A 9,657-nucleotide genomic window follows, 5' to 3' on the forward strand; every position below is an offset into this window, starting at 1 on the left:
CGGTAGCTTGTTCAGTGCAGTATTGCTCCCTTTACTTCAGAGGCATGTATATCAGCATAATTTCGACAATTGGACTCTCCAAACCCACGAAATTTAAACTTAAAATTCTCGTTAGTTTTTAACATTCTTCGGCAAATATGTACCAAAAATATTCTTAATTTATACCCTAAATGAGATAAATGTCATACATTTTATTCAAAACTTAAAGAATCACAGAAAAATTAAAATAATTAACTAAAAATATTTTTAGTAATTCTCTTTAAACATTTTAGTTTTATTTTGATTATTTATTTTGATTATTATAATTATAATTTTTTTGTTAATTTTATTCTTTATTATTTTTTTGCTTTTCTAAAACAAATTCTTATCATACCCATTAAAACCATTTACCTTACCATTCACCTTACAACAACTGCAAGCCATAAAAATGCAAATGTAATCCTACTAAGTACCACTTCTAGAGTGTAATTACAAACTACTGAACATGCGAAAGACACCTTTACTCACATAGAGCAACAATTTGGAAAAGCGAGATTAATTTCATTGATGGTGTGCCAAACAAGGCAGTGAATCACTGGAAGTAACAAACACTGAAACTCGCTCACTCGCTTTGCATGCATTAGAATAATTTAATTTATTATCGTTATTTAATAGGCGCAACTTCACACCCAAAAGTGTTCCCATACATTTGAAAGGATTGCCATATATCATTCATTTTTTTCTTTTCCTTACCAAGCTGCGCTGTCATGATCGCTTTAAAGCATTTCTTGCGCTGCAAAGCAAAACCAATAAAAGCAAAATAATGCTAATGACTCACTAACCACACATGTGCATGTGTGTATGTGTGTATTTGTTGCAAACTGCTGGCAGCGCCCGACAAATGTTGTGGACAAATAAAAGTACGGCGAAAATTCATAAATCGCTTGGCTGTACCTTTCCGAGAGGCATTCTTATAAATGAATTTAGTTGTGAAAGCATAAAATTAAAGTGTCCAACACGCACACGCATACACACATTTGTTGGAGCTATGCTTGTGGAAGGGTTTTGACCAACACAATACAAATGGGCAACAATAAACAACGAAAGAATAACCAGTAGAGCGCTCATTTAAAATGCCATTCTGCCACGCTTCAACTTTGTAGCAAACACGCAATGTGACGTCACACACGTACACCGACTGACGCGCCGCACTCGCCTCTAACCGTCAGTTGGATGTACCACAACATGTTGTGCTTGCTGCAACAACACTTCACTGCCGCCAAGGCATTGCGCAGCAACGCGTCTGGCAGAAATTCATTAACAATTTCACTTGGAGGTCATCGTTGAGATGTTTGGGTATAACCCAATGGTTGGATCCCCGCTTCCAGTGAATGAGCTTTAACTGTTTGGTGCATGTCATAAGCATTCGCAGTGGCGTGTCTACGGTGGCTGGTGGCTGGAGGAATGAACTTTGATACCAAATTTATAGTCATAAGTTTCGCTGTGACTTTCCTAAATTTGCATAGTTCTGAGATTATTCTTATAAACTGACAGAGTGTGATCCCCCGTCTCTGTTTTTGTTTGTTTTCGTTCTCTTTCTTGCCCCAACGCACGAAAAGCACTTTCGGCTGCTGGACATCTCTCCACGCTTCTTCGCTGTTTATCGATAATGATGACTAATGCACGATTGGTTTGGGTTCAAGCAAAGCCATGCTTGTGACGTCGTTTTCACGATAAAGAAAAAATCCTGGCTAAATATTATATGTAAATGGACTCGGCTGATTAAGAAATTGTACTGGAATTAATATGCAAAATTTATGACCGTAATCAGGGAGACAAGCGATCGAATGGGAATTTATAAATGTAGATTTTGAAGTTTGAAACAATGTGAATTACATATTTTATAAAAGTGTCTCTGCAAAATGTTTATGAAAGTATAAACATCGTGGTATTTTCGATTACTAATAAATGAAAGCTTAGGGAAACGAATGTTCTGGTTCCCTGTGAACACAAACAATTAGTATATTGAATGAGCAGTTCATGGAATGGTCGTCAAATGTAAAGTGACTGTAAATAACATTAGTCATAACTGTATGTTTTCATTTTGGAGTAGGCTTACCAACGACCAATGCAATTTAGAATAAAAATGTTACAAAATATGTGTCAAACTTTTGTTTTCTTTTCAGCATATTAGTTACGTTTGTAGGCTACAAATTAAAAAAAAATATATTTTTATTTTTTTAATTATTTTTTTCTTAGTAGTATTTTTTTTTTTGGTTAATTTAAATTTATTTTAATTTTAATTTTTATACAAATTTAATTTAAAATGTATAAATTTTGTTTATCCTTTTATTAACTTTTTTGTATTTTTCTCTTTTAACTTTTTATTAAATTTTTTTATTATTATTTTTTAATTTTTATAAAAAATTGTATTTGAAAATAAATTTTTTTTTTTCATTTCTTAGACTACAAACATAACAGAGTTTTATTATTTTTTAATTTTTATATTAAATTTAATTTCAAAATTTTATATATATTTTTAATCCTTTATTATTAATTTTTATTTTCTCTTTTAATTTTTATTAAAACTTTTTTTTTATTTTTATTTTTTAGGCTACAAACTATAACAGGGTTTTATTTTTTTTTTATTTTTATATTACAATTAATTTTTAAAAGTTAAAATTTTTTAATCTTTTAATAAATTTTTTATTTTCTCATTTAATTTTTATTAATTTTTTTTTAATTTTATATATCAAATTTAATTTAAAATTAAAAAAATTTCAGACTAAGAATACAACAGACAGGCTGAAATGAAAATATAATTTTTTTATAAAATTTGATTTTGTTATTAAATACAGTTATTTGCGAGAGCGATACAACAATTATAGGGGACATAAAATCTTTTAATACCATTTTTATAATATGTTGCAGTTGGTCTTTAGCCTTAAAATAAGCCTAGAATCCACTTGGCTTACTGTCGATTAGACTCCGGTGTGAAATGATGGTGCCAGGTTTCAACCATTGTCACATATCGACATACAAATTTTTGTTATTACGCTTGAACATGTCCAAACACTGCTCAGAATCATCAATTCGTTTATGTTTTTGATGGATTTTGAGCTCGCGTGGCACTCACTTTGCACGCGGCTTTCGCATATCAAAAAGTTGAGTCGCAATACATCTAACAAGTTGATTGGATATCTTTGAGTGTCAGCTAACTCGAATAACTTCATTTCATGGTCTTGCAAAACTATTTTGTGGACTTCTTTGATGTTTTCGTTGGTGGCAGCCCCTTTTGGGCGTCCTCTATAAGCATTGTCATCGGTGAGCATTACGCCAACATCACTTTTCGATGGTTTATTTTCCTGGTGCAGAGTCCGAATAGTGTTCATCAAGCCAAACGTTGACACAACAGTATGTTTGCCCCCAAAAGGTAATGTTTTATTAAAACATGAAATTCCTTTTTATCCATTTTTTGTGAGCTAACAAAAGTTGCTACACTCAAAATGCTTTATCTTATAAGGTAATAGTTCGACAGCTGTCAAATTTGTACACGTATTTTTTAAAAAATAGATCTCTCCAAAAATCAAATAAGTAATCCGTCCATCTATTATGGCGAATATATATTTTCCCATTTTTACTAATCTATGAAAGATTTGCGATCATATTTGCAATAATATATATTAACTGCTTATGCTATGGTTAGGTAAGATGGTAGAGTTGATCAAAAATCGATGAATTTCACTTGAACCGATATTCATTCTTTGTGTTATCCATAAAGGTTTACTTTTTTCACATATCATGAGGTATATCGTGGAGTGTACAAACAAAATTTTCCGGAATGGTTTGATGACATCTGTCGGAGAAATGGCTGGGTGAATGAGATGCGTTTTTTCACTGGCGGACACGATTTCTCATGATGGATCATCTGAAACACAAAAACCAAAAACCCAATTTATTTTTAAAAAGTACGTGAATGGTTATCGTCCCTAATAGAATCATGAAAAGATGTTGATAATTAAAAAAGTAATTAACGTTTTTTTTTTTAATTTTTCCCCATGTTTTTTAAATAAATTTTGTCACAATATTGACAATAAATTATAAAAAATTATGAATCTTATAGGGACGATAGCCAGGCGTTTTGTGAACATTAAACAAAAATTAAACAAATCGGTTGAGTAGTTGGACCGGAATCATGTCCGCCAGTTTAAAAAAGGCCTTTTTCGAAACCTTTCAATGGTAAAGTGGGTTTCGAAGTAGGGTATAAGGGAACAGAAAATTAAAAAAAAAAAATGAAAAAAGATTACCTAACTGACCCCCTTTAAGTTTCATTACTATTATTTGTATAAAAAGACTTCTGAAAACAAGAAAACCCGTTAACTTTTTATGCACCAAAGCTATAAAATCCTTCACAGGTACATTTTTTATAGCATAAAGCAGTATTAAAGGACATCTATCTTGATTTTGATCAGCCAGTTTGTTTATCAGATAAATGACGTATGAGCTTAATGGCTTTAGCAATGTCTGTCTGTCTGTATATACGCAAGTTTATGAGATATCAACCTGAAAATTTTTACACATTCTTTTCTCCTCTAAAAGTTGCTCATTTGTCGGAATCGCCGATATCGAACCACTATAGCATATAGCTACCATACAAACTGAGCGATCGGATCCGAGTATATTCGAGATATCTTCGCGAAATTCAACACCAGTTGTTGCCTAAGCTAATGATGCAATATTACGAGAAATTTTTCAGAGCGGATTGCTAATTAGCTGGTATAGAAATTGATCGCTCGAATTCAAGTTCTTGGAATCTTTGTTGCGTTTGGTTTAATTTTCTTCTTGTTTTTTTTTTTTCAGTGGTATTGTGAAAGCATTGAAGCAGAATGTCTTCTAAAAACTTTTTGACTTATTTCAAATTTGAATTTTTATTTTTGCATTTTATTCTTAATTTCTGATCCTTTGCAGGATAAACAACTGATTTTGTGAGTGGAGCTTTAAGCTAAGAATTCTGTATGAATTATTTAAAGCTCTCAGTAATTGTCTTTGGAAACCATAAACAGTCTATTCTTCTATTTCTTCTTTCTTAGTCTATTACTCAATTAAAAAAGCTCTAAAATTATATTCTACTGACACTCCCAATACCGGATTATTCGCATCAATGTTCGCCTTTAATAGCAGCTGTTCCAAGCAAACCTAACTTACATTTTTTTTATACTCTCGCAACAATGTTGCTAACGAGAGTATTATAGTTTTGTTCACATAACGGTTGTTTGTAAGTCCTAAAACTAAAAGAGTCAGATATAGGGTTATATATACCAAAGTGATCAGGGCGACGAGTAGAGTCGAAATCCGGATGTCTGTCTGTCCGTCCGTCCGTCTGTCCGTCCGTCCGTCCGTGCAAGCTGTAACTTGAGTAAAAATTGAGATATCATGATGAAACTTGGTACACGTATTCCTTGACTCCATAAGAAGGTTAAGTTCGAAGATGGGCAAAATCGGCCCACTGCCACGCCAACAAAATGGCGGAAACCGAAAACCTATAAAGTGTCATAACTAAGCCATAAATAAAGATATTAAAGAGAAATTTGGCACAAAGGATCGCATTAGGGAGGGGCATATTTGGACGTAATTTTTTTGGAAAAGTGGACGTGGCCCCGCCCCCTACTTAGTGTTTTTTACATATCACGGAAACTACTATAGCTATGTCAACCAAACTCTACACAGTCGTTTTTTTCAGGCATTTCCATATACAGTTCAAACATGGAAGAAATCGGATAATAACCACGCCCACCTCCCATTGAAAGGTTACGTTGAAAATCACTAAAAGTGCGTTAACCGACTAACAAAAAACGTCAGAAACACTAAATTTTACGGAAGAAATGGCAGAAGGAAGCTGCACCCAGCCTTTTTTTAAAAATTGAAAATGGGCGTGGCGCCGCCCACTTATGGACCAAGAACTATATCTCAGGAGCTACTAGACCGATTTCAATGAAATTCGGTATATAATATTTTCTTAACACCCTGATGACATGTACGAAATATGGGTGAAATCGATTCACAACCACGCCTTCTTCCAATATAAAGCTATTTTGAATTCCATCTGATGCCTTCTCTGTATAATACGAGTATAAACATTAGGAACCAATGATGATAGCGGAATAAAACTTTACACAAATACAGTATTTGAAAAATATGTAAATGACGTATTATGAAATCTCGATTATCACTTTACCATGCGAGAGTATAAAATGTTCGGTGACACCCGAACTTAGCCCTTCCTTACTTGTTTTAATTATAATTATCAAAATTATCGTGGAAATCTTTATGATATGCTTTTTCAATGAATTTCTTTCTCAGCACTTAAATGTTTCTCTGTATATGAATGAACAGTGCACGCGTTGCTGCTCGTACTCAATCGCATTCCGATGCACACGTAGTAGCCATTGTTCTTCACGGCTGCCTACTGTTTGCGACACACCGATGGCGGTAGGTTGGTAGGTATTATCATCATTAAGTGGGCTTATCCACACTTTCAACATAAAATCGCATAAATCAAATAAAGAAATTCACAAATTATAGGCATTTCAATGTGGCTGGCTGCGCTGAGCGCTGCACGTGCGCTTAATAAGTGGCAAAGTATGCCGCAGAGCAACAGAGCTAGCGAGTATAAGCACTTGGTTAGCAACTAAAGTGCCGCTTAAGCGCAGACTGTGGGCTATGAGAAGCTGCAGCGCATGCGCATGTTACAGAAAAAGCTACGCACTCGCAGCGTGAATAACAATAATAACACAACAACAGTCAAATAAAGGTAAAGCAGAATTTTTGCAAAGTGGAGCAATAGTGGAGGCGGACCATTATCAGAAAGAGTAGATAGTAGATAAAAAGGGAAAATCGCAAAAAATGCTGAGCGAACGATTAACGGTTCCTCGCGATAGTGCAAACAAATTGTTGTTGTTGTATTTACATAAATACATACATATTTTTGAAGAATTTTAATTTTTTTTGCAATAAAGAATGGTTTTCATTTTTTCTTATTTTCTTTTTTTTTGCAATAAAAAGTTGTAGTTGTGTTTATATAAATGAATATATTTTATAAATATTATTTTTTTATTTTTTTCTTATTTTCTTCTTTTATTGTAATAAAGAGTTGTTGATGTATTTATTATTTGTATTTTTCGAAATATATATTTTTTCATTCTTTTTTATTTTTTTTCTTATTTTCTTTTAATATTTTTTTTTTTGCGAAAATCGCGAATTCGTCATAGCCGTGTTTTTAAGACCACTTTTTAGCACAGCGCAAGTGCAAAACAGTCGGTGCGCATGCGCAAGCCGCATACTTAGCCTTAAGCTGTCACATTGCAGGCTTTATTCGTTTGACAACAAAAGACACAACAACCACAGCAGCAACAAACGCCTGACAATGCCCGAAGAAATGCTTTTTAAATGACAGTGCATTTTTATTTTATTATTATTATATGTATTATTCATTTGAAAGTTTATACACTTTGTGCTAAAAATATAGCGCAGCAACAAAAACGAGCATATACGAAGACTTTGCTGCTTATAGCTGTACTTAAGTACGGCGCTTAAGTGTTTGCAACAAAGTTTAAGTTTACTAAACTCGTTTGGAAATTATGCTAAGAGCGCCGTTGCAGGTGTGTGTAAGAATTTTAATATATACGCAATACCTGCATGTGCCTGTGTGTATGTGGCACGCAGCAAAGCCGAAAAATTACGGAAACTGGAAAAACTTGTCGGCGACACTTTTCGTGGATATATTCATAAGTATCCACACATAACTTCGCATAAAGCTTAAGCTGCTAGCAAATATAGCATTCTTCAGAAATGTTAATATCTGGAGAAAGTAAATGAGCAAATAGACAAAGCACTTGTATGCGTTTAGAAATGTGTTGCCGCTGTGATAAACAAGAAATGATAAAGCAATTCGAAAAATGCGTAAAAGTGCAGAAAATCGCCGTGCCAGCCGACGCGTCGCGCAGAAGTTCACTTCATTCGCAGCGTCGCCTAGCACATTATCAAGCCGAAAAGCCACACAGTCGCACAGCCGCACTTTACGCTCACCTCAACTGGCAAATGAAGCGTGAAGTAGCAACGTCGACGCCGCCGTTGACGTCGAACCATCAAAAACTCATCTGAAATTAAATTTCGTCAAAATCAGAGAAAGTATTTGTTACCTGTTACCCCGATGTACCCCCGATCGTCTTGCTTTCGACCGCCCAGTCAACGTTCGCCCGCGTTCGCTAATCTGCTCACCATATCATCGTTGGCGTTTCTAGGTTTCCTCACCGCAGCTGCCCCGCCTCAACGCTTTTTGATTGCTTTGATTTTTCGCCAAAATAAACTATTAATCATTTTCTTTGTGCTGCGTTGTTGTTTGTCGTGTTGTTTGTTGTGGCATGATTTCGAACACAAGTCGTTTTGTTCGCCAACATCATTTCGATTTTGCTGAGCCGCGTCGTCGCTTTGGTTCAGTTATCTTTTCCATTTCCTACAAACTTTGATTTTATCAGCGCATGTTTTTTCGCTAAAGTTTCTTTTAATAAAATTAATAGAAATTGTTGTGAGCAAGTTTTTTTCTGAGATTTTATTGCAGTCGTACATGAAGTCAAGCAGTATTGTACTAATTAATAATAAACAGTAGTTATAAATACTAAAACTATGCGGTAAAACATAAAACTAAAGGAAAAAGCGACTGTTATGCTTAGCTAAGACATACTTAACTGATATATTAAGAGGTTTAATTGATGGTAATAATGTTATTATTTTTTAAACTGATAAAAAAAATCGTCTCAAATTTTCTTGTCCATTGGTCACATTACAACTCTTTATATTTACATATAGTATCTTCCTTTTTTTGGCATAAGCGCAGCTTTCGCGGTTATAGCCGAGTTAACAACAGCGCGCCAGTCGTTTCTTCTTTTTGCAATGTGACGCCAATTGGAGATTCCAAGCGAAGCCAAGTCCTTCTCTACCAGGTCCTTTCAACGGAGTGGAGGTCTGCCTCTTCCTCTGCTTCCCCCGGCGGGTACTGCGTCGAATACATCTTTCAAGCTGGAGTCTTTTCGTCCATAGACACGACATGACCTAACCAGAGTAGTCGCAGTCTCTTGAATCGCTGATATACAAGGTCTGTCGCAAATGAAACAGAACTTTTTAAATATAACTGTTTTTGGTGGCGCCACCTATTGGTGGGTATATGAAATAATAAGTTTGATCTCTTGTTGACATTTCGTAAAAATTTTAAGACAATTCGATAACTACAATCGATGTTATCGATCAAAAAGTGACAGAAGCTTTTGGTCATCGGTCGTAAAATGCATTTTCAACAAAGAGGGCTGTATCGACACAAGGAAACTACTTTGAATAAAAAAATATAATTTTTTGAAAAATATTAATTTTTTATTGTTTTTTAAGAGTCCTGTTTCTTTTGCGACAGACCTTGTATGTCAATGTCGTCGTTTGTCTCGCACAGCTCATCGTTTCTTCGACTGCGATATTTGCCGTGGCCAGTGCGCAAAGGACCATAAATCTTTCACAGAACCTCTGCACCATAAAGCAGGACGGGTATAATGAGTGACTTATACGGTTTGGTTTTTGTTCGTCGAGAGAGGATTCTACTTCTCGATTGCCTACTCAGTCCGAAGTCGCACTTGT

This window comes from Bactrocera tryoni, chromosome 1 (genome assembly GCF_016617805.1).
Source record: "Bactrocera tryoni isolate S06 chromosome 1, CSIRO_BtryS06_freeze2, whole genome shotgun sequence".
In the NCBI taxonomy this organism is placed as follows: Eukaryota; Metazoa; Arthropoda; class Insecta; order Diptera; family Tephritidae; genus Bactrocera; species Bactrocera tryoni.